Raw genomic sequence first — 15,103 nt, 5'->3', positions numbered from 1 at the left:
GCAAAAAAGTGACCTATCTTTTTCTATGCCTTACTCAAAGTTTCAGAACTTCTTACATATTTAAGTAGTTCTCACACTCATATTTGTAATGACATAGTGATGTTTATACCTAATGCTGCGGTGGACAACTTTGTTAGGTTGTCCCAGGAAAAATACTGATGATGTTTCTTTAAATCTCCAAAATTATCTGTGCTTGAAAGACTATATGGCCTTAAAACTGCATGGCATTTTTCAGGAAGAGTCTATGTATTTAAAATATGATAAACCAAGACATCTGATGATATTCAGTTGTTATCCTAAGAAACATACTTTTTTTGTCCTGTAATCTGTTGGTAAACAGAAATGTGTAATTTTAAAACAATGAAAATGTGAAAAATCCTAGACAAATCAGAAACATTAAGTGGGATGTATTGACAAATGTCTATAGTACTACTGGAAAAGGAAGAATATTTGAGGAATAACCCAGGAGTTGAGGATCATCCTAGGCTACATAGCAAGACATAAGAAAAACAAACAAAAATAACATTGGTTATTGTGGCACATGACTATCCTTTGGGAGACTGAGGTGGGCAGGAGGGTGGTAAGTTGGTGGTCAGTCTGAGTTTGAGGCCAAAAGTCTGTGCTACATATTAAGAACCTATCTCACACAAAAAACCCTTGTTTTTATTCTATAAATATAAGTGAGGCAGGCAATAGCTCTCCTTTGTACTAAGTATTGCAGGATGTGCTAAATATTTAAAGTAACTAATTTCTCTATGTTTCCATTATGCGTTTTAATTGGAGAAAAGGATCAGGGATAAACTTGAATAGGTATAAGGCTTGAAAGAAGATATTTATTTGACTTTAATAATGCACTTATAACTATAATTCTAAACATGCCTGAACTAACCAGCAGACTAGAAAAAAGTGTCATTATTTTAAAGGGCTTAATATCTACAATAAATAAAGCAATTAAACTGATTTTTGCCAATCATAAATTGACCCAACTTAAGCTCCAAGTAGGCTGGGTGTGGAACAACATGGTTGTAATCCCATTACTCAATAGGAAGAAGCAGGAAGAAGCAGTTTGAACAAGCTTGGATTCCATATGAGAGCCAGTTAAGAGAAGAAAAGCAGCAGAAATTATTTGAAGATCTATTACAAGCAAGGCACCAGTCTCCTTGTATAGAAAATGTGCTTGATTCCAGTTTCCCTTATGAAGATTTGTGGTAAGGCTTATGTTATCTATATTTAACTGCCATGTTAGAGACAAATCACTAAAAAAGACAATAAACGTTTTAATTAGGAATGAAAATTAGACTTAACAGACTAGACCAAGGATTAGAGTGGTTACATGATAGAAGGAAAGGGTTACAAGTACAGACTCACAAAGGATAAGCCATATTAAGATGACAGCAAACTGGCTTTATAGAGTAAGGAAGAATTGGAGCCGTGTTTCACACTCAGCTTATCACAGAGCTACGTCTTGTAAGCATGGAAAAATTTTTATAGAGGATTGGCTAAAGATGGTTGATTATATTATATGTGGCTTGCTTATATTTCTCACTTAGAATTAGGTTATATTACATACATTTCTCACTTAATAAGTGAGAAACATTGTGCAATAAAGACCTTAGTTATGGAACTGCAACACAGCCTGAAGACTGACTTTGTTTTCCCTGCTAATAATAGAAATAGGTAAATAAACCCTTGGTTTGATAAATGAGAAAATGAAAGCAAGGAAGAATAAGAAATGAAATGCAAGTACAAGGTGATACACTGAGACCTACTTTCAGTTCTGTGCATGTGGAAATCTAATTTTCTCAGCACCATTTGTTGAAAAAGCTGTCTTTTCTCCCAGGCCAATTTTTGGCTCCTTTATTGAAAAGCGTATGGCTACAGTTGCATGAGTTTGTGTCGTGATCTACTATTCTATTCTGTTTGTCTGTATGTCTGTTTATGTGCCAGTACAATGCTATTTTAATTCTGTGTTTCTAGGGCATGTTTGGAAGTCAGGTATTGTGATACCACCTTCCAACATTGTTCTTTTGGCTCAGGATTTCTTTGGATATTTGAACCTTTTGTGTTTCCATATGTGCTTTAGGATTGGCTTTTCTTTCTCGGTGAAGAATGTCATTGAAATTTTGATAGGGATGCTTTGAACATATAGATTGTGTTTGGTAGAATAGCCATTGTCACAATATTGATTCTGCTGATCCATGACCATGGGATGTCCTTCCACCTTCTAAAGTCTTCATTGATTTCTTTCTTTAGTGACTTGCAATTTTCAAAGAATAGGACAGTCAACTCATTTGTGTTAAATTTATTCCTAGGTATTTTAATTGTTTGAAACTATTATGGGTGATATTCTTTTCCTGATTTCTTTCTCAGACTGTTTAGTGTGTGTGTGTGTCTGTGTGTGTGTCTGTGTCTGTGTATGGAAATGCTACTTATTTTTGAGTATTGATTTTTTTTCCTAGTACTTGCTGAGCCAGCATCAATTCAAAGTAAATTGCAGATCTTAATGTAAAACTAAAATAGTGAAATTAATCTGGAAGAATAGGGAACACACTGTACCACACACACACATAGGTAATAACGATGAACAGAGCTCTAGTGGCTCAGAAATTATGAGAAAGGATGAACAAAAGCACTGCATATAACTAAAAATTTTCTGCAAAGCAAGGGAAATGGTCACCAGACTGAAAAGACAGCATACAGAATGGGAACAAATCTTTGCATCTGACAAGGGATTATTTAGAGCATAATGTTTTTCCATCAATAATAACATCACAGAAACTTAAAAGCAGCTATTATAAGGAAGTCACAGAATATATTAATAAAAAATAACTGCTAGATTGATGGTACATTGCTTATCCTATTACTCCTGACTCTGAAGATGACAAACACCTTCTCTTCCCCACTGAGGCACAAGGCATTCATTGATCATACCATTTTCCCCAGCTAAATCAAATGTTACCTTGGAAACCTTCCCAATAAAGACAGTCTTTACACAGGTATTAGAGTTGTTATGAGAGTGAAATTTCATACGTGCCCCACTCCAACCAAAAAGCACTCTTACCTTTGATTTTCTCTCTGTATCTCTGAGGTTTTCAGAAAGAATGATCTTCATAGCAATTATTGAAATAATAACTTGGTAGAACACTCTATCATAAATTAAATTTAATCAAACCCATCTGGCTTTCCTGTTCTTAAAACACAACATGAGACCCTATCTTTTCTTTGACTCTTCGTAGGACACAATTGTTCATAAACATAAAAGAGATAGTGTACATGTATCCATTGTTAAGAACACAGTGGTTACAACCTATGTCTCTACCCAAAGAGTAGAGGAACCAGTAGAAGTTCTAAATTCAAACCCCAATACTGGCAAAAAGTGAAAGGAAAAAAAAAAAAAAAGCACTGTGATGCCAGTGAGTGTTTTTCCAGTTGCTATCTTCCTTGCTGCTAGAGGCAAACTTTAGAGAGTTTGTGCCAGCACTGGTCCTTTTACCTTTGGTTAGCATCTCTGACTGGAACTGTAACAGTTCAATATGTCCTTTATTTCAGAGACCTCCTAGCTTCAGAATTTTGATTTAACCCATAAAGCAGTACACTGCTTTCCTCCCACTGATGGTATTATTTTCTAGAAAGTGTTCTCTGTCTGTATATCTTTCCATCTCTGTCTCCATCTCCCTGCCCCTGTTCTTCTGTCCCTTTACTTCCCTACATTCTTCTTCCCACCCCCCCACCCCCCCGCTGCCCATTTTTACATTTGCAGTCAGAGTGGAGTCCTTCCAACAGAATGTTGTCTGTGCAGCTTTGTCCTGCAAAGAAAACCGAGAAGTTCTCAGTCAGTTGGGGAGTATTTGTAAGGCCCCGTGCGAATGAGGACAGAATACAGCAATTCCTCACTCAATTTCAGAATCAGTCCTGCTCACGAGTACCTCCTCCATGTATTCCTGTAGCATGATCCAGGTGAAACATTTTAAACACTTCATTAGTTCAGACTCCCAGGTACCTGTCCAATTAATACTGCCTTCTGTAAGGATTTACCCAAATTCTGCTTTATAGTCCCAGCAGAAATATTCCCTGGTTAGACACCTTGTTTATTCCGTAAGCAGTGTGTCTAACTAATAATGTGTCTCACTAATAAAAGTGAGGGAAAGAGACATCATTTCTTCATCAAAAGCCTTCACTAAATGTTATGTTCAAACATAACAGTTCACTTAAATTTCATTTTATTTCCATCAACCTTTATATTCTAACTGTACCCTCCATTAGGATTTTACCAACAGGTTTTTGCTTCTTAAAATACTAGGTAAGGGAAGTAGTCCTTGGTCAGCGTTTACATAACTCGTTCAGGTAAAGGAGACAGTTTCTTTAAATAAAGGCTGCTTAAACTGTCCAGCTCCCACAGTCTCACCAGTCTTTACATTTTCATGTTTTTGCAGTCTAATTGTAGCTCATATTATGGCCTTACCAGTGAGTTTTGCCATCACACTGCACGGAGCTGTCACATCAGGGATTCCTTGCAGGGATGAGGGTGTGCTCAGTGGTAGAGTGCTCGGGTAGCATTTCTCAGGACTTGGGTTTGATCTCCAGCACCACAAAAATAAACAAACAAACATAAAAGGAGTCCTGGGGAAATTTTCTTCTCTACCCCTCCCAGCCATTTTGCTAACTCAAGTACAAAAGACTTTGGGTCTTCCAGGAAAGCATACAGCAAATCTCGTGTCTTCCTGTCTGTCTTTCTTGACAACTTAGTTCTGACTTCATGTCTCCTACTGACATGACCTGCATGCAATTTGTCAAGCATTTGACTATAGTCTTGTTTATTCAGGGGAAGGAGGTAACAGTACGGTATTGCCTTTCAAAGCATCTAAAATACAAAAGGGAAATAAACAACGGGAATTTATTTCCCCCTGGAGGAACAGAGTGTTTTATGTTAGTAAAGAGTAGTAACTTTCAATGAGTAAGTGTTCCAGAGAAATCTAGCATGTGTCTGAAGAAAAAAGTCAAAACACAAAAAAACGACAAAGCAAAACTTGAAAGCTTACTGTTAATGTTTCTCACTGAAAATTCCACCCAGAAGTTTTTAAGTGAAAAAATTAAATTAGAGCAGAAGACACTGCAGTTTTTCAGCTCCAAATCCACTAATCCCACCCCCAGAACACCTGCTAAGCAAACAATCACTCAGAGTGTCCATATGGATGCGCGAAACTATGTGGGACTGGAAATCAAATTAACTGGATACAGGGTATAAACCACAAGCGTGAGCTGGAAAGTTTCCCAGGACACCACCACCTCTGGTTGTCTGGGACTTGGCACAAGTCAATGCAGAACATGCCAAGAGTCGCCACCAGCCTGAAGGGCATGGGAATTTCTGAACCAAAAACCAGAGCCACCATGTGAGGCGCAATCACTGGGAGTGAGTGTGGGCACAGTGCCATCACCTTGAGCCCCCTGCCACCTGGCTTCAGTCCTTTGGAGAGTAAGTTGGAGTGGGCGCATGGCGCAGCAATGTGGGTTAATGGCAACTGAGTGGAGTGTGATCTAGGAGTGAGGGGGAGCCTGCCCTGTGTGGCAGTTTCCACCAATTGACTGAGGAGAGAGCCTGTAGTCAAAAAGTAGGAGCCAGTCTGTAATAGAGGAAAAAGATACTCCAAACAAATGAAATAAAAATGGGGCTGAGTAGTTGTAATTACATCAAGCAAAATACACTTAAATGACAAACTATAAAAAATTATTAAAAGATCAACCCAACAAGAAGGTATAAAAATTTTAAGTGCATATTTACCTATGGCTAGAAATTTCATTACACAGACCATATCAGATCTAAAGGAAGAGACGGGATTGATCAATAATCATGGAAGACTTTGGTCCCACTTTCATCAACGGGCAGATCTTAGAGATGTAAAGTTAAAAATATATATCATAGTTAAACTATTCTCTGTATCAAATAGACAACAGATATTTATGAGACATTTGGTCCAGCAACTGAAGAATGCATGAGCTTTAGCACGTGGAATATTCTAACGAGGAGACCATATAAATGGTCCCAAACCAAATCTCGACACATTCAAAATTATGAAAACCATATCATGTATGTTCTGTGACCATAATGGAATAAAGCTAGAAAGTTTGGTAACTTCAAATTCGTAAAAAGTTAACAACATGCTACCAAACAAATGAGGAGTTACTGAAGGACTAGAAAGAGGAATTTTAAAATGAAGTTGAGAAGTTCTTAAGTCTGTGTGGAAAGAGAACATGTAGTGATTTATGGGATACAGAAAAAGAAGTTCTAAAAGGAAAGTTTACAGCAGTAAGAAATAGAAAATACACATCAAAAAATAGAAAGATGTTAGGCCGAATGCAGTGGCTCACAGTTATCTCTGGAGAGCAGAGATCAGGAGGATGCTGGCTTCAGTCCAGCCGGGGCAAAAAGGTCTTAAAACCCCATCCCAGCCAATAAACTGTGCCTGTCATCCCAGATATGAGAGAGGACATAGTTAGGAGGATTGTGGTCTGGGAAGGGTCGGGAAGTGGTAGAGCACTTATTTACCTACCAAGCACAAGGCCCTGAGTCCAAACACCAGTATCGCATAAAAAAAAAGAAAGAAGGAAAACTTTAAACACCTTCATGATGTGACCAAACCAATCCCAAAATTAGAAGGAAAGAAATAACAAAGATCTGAGTAGAATTAAATAGACTGACAAAAATATTATAAAATGCCAGTGGGCTTTGAAAAGGTAAGGAAAAAAACCTGCAAAGCTATACCTAGATTAAGAAAAATCGAGAGAACAAACAGATTCATGAAAGATTTAAAAGGATACATTTTAATGGATACTATGGAGATAAAAGGCATTATCAGACAGAATTATGAACAGACCATGCTAACCACTAGGAAAGCCTTAGGAAATAAATACCTGGAAATTTAACCACTAAAAATGAAGCATGAAGACACTGAATCAGTGATAAAAATGTCTCTCAGAAACAAAAGTTCAAGGATTGGATCAGTCTGCTAGCAAATTCTATCAACTTTTTAAAGAAGGAACACCACTTCTTCTCAAACTATGCCATAGAATTGAAAAAGAGAAGGCCCTTTCAGACTTGTTCCTACACAGCCAGTGTTACCCTGCTACCAAAAGCAGACAATTACTCAGAAAGAAAACAGACTTGTAGACCAATATCCCTTATGAACTTACATGCAGAAATTCAACCAAATATGATCAAATCATTTTCAGTAAGACATCATACAGATCATATAGCATGACTAAACTGGTTTCATCAGAGACACGCAAGGATGGGTCAATGTATGCAAACTAGTAACAATAATATGTCACATCAACAGAACGAAGGGTAAAGATCCCGATTGGCTCGGCAGTTGTAGAAAATGCTTTGATGATATTCACCATCACTTCATGAAATAGAGAAAATGGAGCAAAGTTAGGCATGAAAGTCATGCATCAACATCATAAAGGCTAAACACGACAAACACACAGCCAACACTGTATCAGTCGCGAGAAAGCTGAAGGGGTTACCTTTAAGAGTTGGTACATAATAGTTTCACCACTCTTACTCAAGATAGCAGTGAGTTTTACGTAGAGTAACTAAGCCAGAGAAAGAAACAAAAGGCGTATTAGAAGGAAGGGAGTCAAATTATCCATTCTGGCAGAAGACATGATTCTTACACAGAAAAACCTACAGCCCCCACGAAAAGACTACGAGAACTGGCAGTAATATTCCAGGATACAAAAATTCAACATACAGAAATTAGTGAAGTTTTCATACAGCAGTAATCAAGCTGCTGAGAAAGAACTTGTGAAACAATCCCTTTCACAATAGTTACCAACCCTCTCCCCCCCTTCCTTCCTCCCACATGCCGCACTAGGTTTATATTTACCCAAGAAAGTGAAAGACCTCTGCAATAAAACTTACGAAGCACCCAGGAAAGAAACTGAAGGAAACATAAAAACTTGGAAAGCCTTCCCTTGTTCATGGACTGGACAACTTACTAGTCTTAGAGTGTCCATGCTCTCCAAAGTGATGTAAAAGTTTGATGCATTCTTCATCATTGCTTGGTGAATTTTTGGGAAGAACTGTATGGATATTCCTCAATAAACTGAAAATGAGATGTGGCATGTGATCCAGCTTTACTCCATTACTGGTTCTGTCCTTGGAGGAAAGGAAATCAGTATACCACAAACACACCTCGAGTCAATACTTAAAAACCTGTCTACGATAGTGTAGATACGGACTCAGCCTGGTGCCCATCAGCAGATGAATGGGTGAGGGAAATAACAGGATATATACAAAATGGAATATTATTTAGGGGTGGAATAGAATGAAATCATGTCACTTGTAGAAAAGTGGGTGAAGACGGAGGACCTTATTTTAAGTGAAGTAAGTAAAGCACAGAAAGACACCTATCATGTGTGTAAGTTTTTAAAAGGTAACTTGAATGGAAAATAATAATTAGTAGATGTTGGCAAGGGGTGGAGTGGATACAGAATGACAGGATTAGGTTAGTGCATGCTCTGTCTATTGAAATCTCAGACTGTGAGCCCCATTACTATGTACAAATAATACATGTTAAAATTTTAAGTAAATAAATACATCAGTAAAACTTAAAAATCGAAATCTAAGCATTCTGCCATGCTGATTACCGTCTGGTTAGTTTATTTTGACTGCTAAGTGAGGGCATGTTTTCGTGAAAACTCTTGATGCTTGTTAGCAAACAGTATCATCTGGTCGCTGAAGGGTTAATCATTTATTCTAGTCTTCCTATCTGGCTTTGTTTTTGCCAGTACTTTCAGAAATTCCAAGCAGGCTGCTTATTTTCTTGAGCCTGGATGCACTTTCCACTAGTTCAGCTCTGCACGGCACTCAGGACTAGTTTTCTGGGAGTCTGCTGTTGGTGTGTTGCTACTGGTTACACCAGTAGGGGTGTTTTGGGTCAGGTTTGTCCAAATCTAAAGTTGTTTTTTTGTTCAGAATGAACCAGGAGAGGAGCACTGGGAAGAATCACCATGAATGGGCCAGTCCTGAGATCTGGAGCAGTCCTAAGACCAAAGGGGTCTTACTGGCACTGACTCTCACCTGACCTGCCTCCAACTTGGGACCAGATCAAACCATCCAAGATAAAGTTATTCCCCTGCGATGAGGGACTTTCTTTAGCCAAAATGGTTAATTGGCAAAATCTTTTGAGGAGACTCTTCAGAGACAAACGGTCTGGAGACAAAGCGGGAGAGCTATCACAATCCAGATCGAGTCACCTGTGCCAGACTTCACAAAAGTTAACCAAAGCCAAGAGGATTTTTTAAAAAAGTGTTCTTACCCATGCTTACTACATATCCAAGCTCTAGCAGGCACCTCTCACAGAGGGCAAACTCATACTTTTTTGCCAAGTCCTTCTAGAGAGAAAAGTGACTATTGCTATCAGGCTCCAAATGTATCTTTTAATAGTTTATGCTCATGGAATTATTTTTAAATGGGTTCCACTACACAGTTTATTTAACTGGATACATTTACTCCCTCTGTTTTCTACTTTATAATAATGTTTATAGTTTTAGACTTAAACAAGTACTTTTGATTTAGCTGTCACTCCTCTGTCCCGTTCTGTACTAATTTTATCACTGCCCCCAAAAAACCCAATTCCCTCAAGCTTTAAAAAAAAAAAGTTCAAACATAAAAAAATTATAAGAGGTACTTAAACTGCTTTTGCTGAAAAGCACTGACTCCTGACTTGGGTCCACAAATTAACTAAGAATAGGAAAAAACATGGCATCTCTCCACTTTGTATCTGTCTTTGCTCTGAGCAATTCTCTCTGCAATCACCTTGGAAATAATGAAGGACAAAAAATAAAATCTTCATGACAACAGACTCACACTACCCCAATAGTAGATCCTTCTCAGGATGGACCACGCCCCCCCCCAGATACAACCCCAAAACCTCTGCCAATACAAGAACTGAAATAATGGTCAGCTGGAACACACCTGATGATCTGTGGCTGGAACTATTTAACCATGCAAACCTTTGTCCCCGCACCCAGTTTTTTGTAGGTTTACTACAGCCCGTGTCTACCCCAAAGATTCCTTGGTTTTACTTCTCAAGCTGATAACCATTGGCCCATGTGTATGTATCTGTATGTCTCACTTTTGTCTCCCAAAGGCTACATTCCTTTACACAGATCAACGCTCAAAACCATGTTGACAGTGTGCTCATACTTCGACAGAAAAATGCTGTTTTATGTCAACCAGTCTGAGGTCATTCGTGATGCCACTGATACCTCAGAAACAGGTGGCCAGTCTCTGGCAACAAGCAGCAGTTGACTGGAAACAGTGACTTGCCTGGGCTAACTGGATGCTGTGAAGACCCTCTGCTGGGACCCCCTTAATTTTTTCTGCATTCTGCTATTGGACCTAGTTTCTTGTATTTGTCCATTGGAAGGTATATATAAAGAAACACTGCAGGGGTGGGCAGTGGTGGCTCATGCCTATAGTCCTAACTACCCAGGAGGATCACAAAACCCTTCACAAAAAAAGAAAATGGGCCAGTGGAGTAGCTCAAGGTGTACGCCTTGAGATCAAGCCCCAGTAATGAAAAAAAAATTTTTTTTCAGTCAGTTTTTATAGATGTTACTTGAGAACAGAAAAATACTAAGATAGACATTATTATAGATACAGAGAATTAAGTTTTAGTTTTACATCAGCACACTAAATTGTAACCTTAGATAAGTTTTTAGGCAGTTTTTAAATTATAGTCAACTTAAACACACACATAAAGTTGATAGTCCCCCCCCCCCAGTGGTATACTGGGGTTTTACATTTAGATTTTTTAAGTTTTATCTCCCTGGTAGGTCATCTTCCCCTTTACCCTCCCCCCACCCCCCCACCCCCGACTACATTATCAGAACATGGACTTGCTTATTTCTTTCTTTGGTCTTCCTCGCTGTTACAGTAGCAAACTTTTATTGAAGGGAAAAGAAGGTATAGGTGCCACGAAAGAGAAGGCAGTGAGCTCCGGCAGATGTCACAGAATCCCAGATCTCTTTTTAAAGGGCAGTTTATAAGTTTTAAGGGCAAGGGATAGGAATAATCTGGCCAGTCTTTGCAGGAGGGATTTTGGATAACTGACAGGTACTATTCACAAGGTCTTGTTACATGACATGGCATTCTGCCTATGTGCTTATGCTAATAATTGTATGTGTGAGATGAAACCAATAGTCAAAGGTCTTAAGTGGATGGCTTTACCTGAGAGGTCAAATTGAAGACCGATTTCCCTTTACTAGGCATGCACCGTTTTCCAGTCTGAACTGGCCAAGAGCCTCCCTTGTCTTTTGGGGAACCTACTGCTGCAACGGAATTTACAATTGAAAAAGAATTTGCAGTTGCAGTGACCATTAGAGGAGATGTCCCAGGATGATACTGGGCAGGGACAAGGAGGAATTCAGCATGGAGCGAGCTTTTGCTGAGGTGTCCCGTGATGGCTTTTTTCTTTCCCTGTTACTAGCCTGCCCCAAGTTTCCCCTGTTAGACAGTGTCTCAAAAAATCTTTTCGGGGGACTGTTGAGGGAGGGGACGTATCTATCCTCTGCATCTGTTTTTGAAGCTGCCAAGGCGCTGCAGACCCTGATAGAACTTACCTATCAGGGAAATTGCACGTCTGTCTCTTTCTCTCAGGACTCATTTGGTCACCAGATGGTTCCTGACATCTGAATCTTTGCCCAGCATGCTCATGTCTGCTCATGGGGATCTCAGCCATTTGCAGAGATGAACAGATGCAACAGAACCCTGTTGCATCAAGACTTGAGCCTTAAAGGCCTTGATTCTAGAAAAGATAGATCTGGTTAGCAAGTTCAGCAGGCAAGGCCCCGACGAATAGAAGCATCAGAAGGGACCTTACCAGAGGCAACAGCTAGGATGCCCAATTCAGAATCTTAAACCATGATCCCCAGGATTTGGATAATAGTTGTCAACTTGTGGAAGCCCTGTCAGCTAACTTTTTTGCTGTCTTTCTGCTTAAACTCAGGTGATTTTACACTAAAACAACATTCTTTCTTCAGGAAGATCTACCTTTCACAACTGTGAGAGGATTTAATCTTCTCCTGTTTTGAAGAATGACAGCTGCCAGAGAGTCATTTTGACTCTGAAGCGTGACCAGTGTTTTTGCTTTTTTCTTCCAGGCTGTCGGAAAGGTCTTTGGGTAATTATCGATAATATAAGAGGGTACCTACTTCTGCAGTTATCCCCATCCCATATAGGAGAGGGATGAACTGAATGGCCCTTTTTTGTCTGGGGGACTTAAGGACTGATTATTTGGGCGCATTGTCTCCATTAGTGGACAGGTGTATCTGGCTACAGGGATGCCTGTCCAGTTAGAGGGTAAACATCGATAGGACTTAGTCCCACCCAGGAAGAAGACTCCTAACGACTATCAGAAGTTGAGCTCTGTGGAAAACATAAGAGCAAATTTATATTTATTATTCTCATTTTCCCATGTGACAAGGTTTCAGCCAAAGTAGCCCCAGTAGTTTTACTTTCCCAGTGGTGGGGGTGGGGTGGGGCGGGGCAGGAGATACATCTTTTGGTGTCCAGAGGAAGCCACTCGGGGATTGTTGCATTTGGGAAGTGACAAGTAGTCAATGATGAGTGACTCTTCACAGTTCTCCCAAGAAGAAATTACCTGTGCATCTAATGCACAGAGCATGATATTTTGGCAGTCATAGTTTGCTGTTGGACTTTTTTGTGTGTATTTTGTTTAACTTATTTGTTTGTTTGGGGGACTAGTGTTTTAACTCAGGACTTTGGGCTTGGCAGGGCAGGTGCTGTTCCGGTTGAGCCATGTCTCCAGCCCCACTCGAGGCCTTTTTTGAGGTTTTTGAGATTTGGAAATTATAGAGATCATTTAGAATTACAGATTGGATAGGCTGGTCTCCTTGACATCTTGGGTAAAGGGACATATTGCTGAGGTCCCACAGTCTTTCTGGAACTGGGAGGACCGTGCACTCGCTAGAGAAAGGCACAGCCAGCAACTCTTGGCTAATTCAGGGTTTGTTTTATTTAGAAGTTGGTGTGTGATATTTAGGGTAGTTAGTTGATAGGTAGAATTAAAAGATACCGCTAAGGGATGACTTAACACCAGGTATTAGTCCCAGGAGAAAAACAGGCTGAACAGTTGAAGGAGGAGTCTTAAGAGTTTTGGGGTAAACAGGACAGTTGAATTTTGGAAGTGGGTTGGGAGAGGCCTAGGCACAGCCGGGTAAACCATATCAGAAGTATGCCTAAATGGAGAAGTCCTCGGTGTGGGACCCATTGTGTGTGGAAGAGGAGTGAACGGAATAGGCATATAAATCTCTTATGGATTTCCTGTGGTGAAGCTTCTTGGTCCCTCCAGAAGAGATGTTTTAGGCCTTCTATTGGCTTGCAGGAGTAAATGTCCTCAGGCTGTACTTGGTCAGCAGAAGGTTCCCCTGTCACTTGCTTTGCCTTGGAAAGATGAATCCTTCTATCCATTCCTTGTAGTTTGATGGCCATGGGAAAGGCCAGTATCACTGGGTAGGGACCCTTCTAATTGGGCTGGAGTTGATCAGCTGGGGTTCCTTCTTTCCAGGACTTGATCAACACCTGTTTTCCTTGTTAATTCTGAGGTCCTCCTCTTTTTTTTTTTTTGGGCGGGGAGGAGAGGGGGCAGTAGAACCTTGTTTCTCTGTTCCTATGATTGCTTGATATGTTTCTAGGTCTTTTTTATATCTTAGAAGATTTTTCCATCAGGATCTATCACCAAGTCATTGGCGAGACATGGCCTCCCTCAGAGCATTTCAAAGGGACTTAGATGGATCTTGAAGGCCTTCCCTATCATGGAAACCACAACTTTGACCTGCCTCTTTTCCTTACTCTGTCCCTTACAGACCAGAAAAGCAGTATACATCATCTCAGCTTGGTTTTGTTATTCTGTGGTCCCAAGAACAATTTCTGAAGTATGCACCCGATATCTGGGACAGATTGAGTACTGGCCCAGGAGGGCAGCACCCTCTCTAGAGGTGGGATCATTGCTGGTGTACGTCCTAAAAGCTTCCTTCCTCTCACACTGTCATAATATGGCATAGGATAGGGCTTTCTTTCTCTTTCTGAAAAATTCTCCCTACACTGTCATAGTTTACAGGCTTAACAATCCTTGATCTCATTCCAAGAAAGATTGCCTCTAGCATGTTAGCTGTCTTTTGCATGCTCCCTGCACCACATCCCGCCCGGCATGTGTTGTCCCAACTAGTAGCAGAGGTACTAGCAGTCCCGGGTTGGTGGTCCCGAGGATTTCTGGAAAATGTCTCATCTGCTTTTCTACTGATGGCAGTGAGAATTCTCTCCTTTTCTATGGGAGTGCAGCAGTTAGCCAGAGGAGCTGAGTGCCTCTCCAAGACAGAACAAAAGCCAATGTCAAGAGTTTGGGAACCAGCTACAAATTTATGTAGGCGCTCAGAATACCTCCCCCATTTTTTTTTTCTTTTTTTTAAGTGGTGCTGGGGTTTGAACTCAGGGTCTCACAGTTGCCAGGGCAGGCACTCTACCCCTTGAGCCACTCCACCAGCCATTTTATATGTTGAGTATTCTCCAGTTGGATCTCAAATACTGTTTGTGGGGGCCGGCTTTGTACACCGATCCTCCTGAGCTTTGCCTCCGGAGTAGGTAGGATTATAGGCATGAGCCACTGGCTTCTGGCAGTATTTTTGTTTTATCAGAATAAATTAATTGTGCATAGATGTTTCATTGTTTATTTTTCATACATACTCTTGTAACCTGCCTCCTGCTTTTTAAAAACAGTATGCAGTGAGTTTCCTGTGCTGTTTTCATATATACAATGTATGTCAGTCATGTTGGCCACCAAGTAACATCTTCCTGCTCCTCTGTCTTGCTGGTTAGTCCTGTCAGAGACGCCCCCTTCTACAAGCTCATGTTCCTGTAACATCGTCATCATCACCAGTCTTAGGTCTAAATTACACATACGAGAGAAAACTTGCAATATTTGCTGTTTTAATTGGGCTCAGCATGGCGATTGCTGTTTCTGTCCTTTTTTTTTTTTTTCTTGATGAGAATGATTTTGATTGGGGTGAGATGGAGTCT

The 15,103-nt window shown here is 40.1% G+C and overlaps 1 protein-coding gene and 1 pseudogene across 4 annotated transcripts in view; both read right to left on the bottom strand.

The window, feature by feature from the left end:
- LOC109680035 (histone demethylase UTY-like) overlaps window positions 1-3,806 on the bottom strand; it is a 56,689-nt pseudogene extending 52,883 nt beyond the window's left edge.
- A 778-nt stretch (window positions 3,807-4,584) lies between these two features.
- Window positions 4,585-15,103, bottom strand: part of LOC141419720 (uncharacterized) — a 79,031-nt gene continuing 68,512 nt past the window's right edge. Inside the window, exons 12-13 of one of the 4 annotated variants that reach the window (XR_012444353.1) lie at window positions 7,999-8,153; window positions 4,585-5,817 (exon numbers count right to left, since the gene is read on the bottom strand). The gene's annotated coding sequence lies outside the window, so the exon portion shown is untranslated. Of the gene's footprint in view, window positions 5,818-6,012; window positions 8,154-10,865; window positions 11,814-15,103 lie in introns of those variants that run through there. The other 3 variants (XR_012444354.1, XR_012444352.1, XR_012444351.1) reach the window with 3 other exon arrangements.

This window comes from Castor canadensis, chromosome X (assembly GCF_047511655.1).
Source record: "Castor canadensis chromosome X, mCasCan1.hap1v2, whole genome shotgun sequence".
Taxonomy (NCBI): Eukaryota; Metazoa; Chordata; class Mammalia; order Rodentia; family Castoridae; genus Castor; species Castor canadensis.
Note: the sequence above shows the minus strand (reverse complement) of the source record. Positions and strands in the feature narration are given on the sequence as shown.